We start from the raw sequence: 721 nt of genomic DNA, 5'->3' as shown, positions 1-721 counted from the left end.
GAACCGTGCCGGTCACTACAAAGTTCGCATGCGAAAGTTGGTTGGGAAGCTGACAGTCGCTGGTTTGATACCTCAAGGTGACTTCCTTCGATTACCGTATTTTTTTATTTCGAAAATTTGTTTTTCCTTCCCTTTTCCTTTTTCCTCTACCAAAATGTTATGTACAATAATTCCAACATTACGCAATGACAGGAGCCCATTACTTTGTAATGGGCTCCTGGCTATGGTGAATTTTTGCATAATAGGCCTCAAATTGTGTCAGGTAGGGAAAACCGGACCAATTTCTTTGTCCAATTTTACTTGTTGGCATTCACCGACAACTATACCTCATCTCAGAAAAATACTTTCCTTTGTAGCAATGACACAGATATCCCAAAGCCTGTCACCGAACATTGGCACAATACAAAACCTGCCTCTATGATTTGTTAGGTCCGAAAAGTAATCACAGTTTTGTGTAGAATTCTACAAACAACATTATAACAAACACTCGGATAGTGTTAGTTTATCATTCATTACCAGTATGCTCATGTCTCTCCTACTTTTTAATCCTTGGGAGCTTACCGGCAAGAAAAGAAGCCTCATCTAAGTTACTTGAGTAGCCTTAAGTATGCATGGATTTATGTACTGCGCATGTTTAACGATTCAAAAGCGCGGGAAACAAAAGATCAAAGGTTACGACCGGGAGGACGTGACATACAAATGTAGTGGTCATCACTTTGGT

This window comes from Pocillopora verrucosa, chromosome 13 (assembly GCF_036669915.1).
Source record: "Pocillopora verrucosa isolate sample1 chromosome 13, ASM3666991v2, whole genome shotgun sequence".
NCBI classification, from domain to species: Eukaryota; Metazoa; Cnidaria; class Anthozoa; order Scleractinia; family Pocilloporidae; genus Pocillopora; species Pocillopora verrucosa.
Note: the sequence above shows the minus strand (reverse complement) of the source record.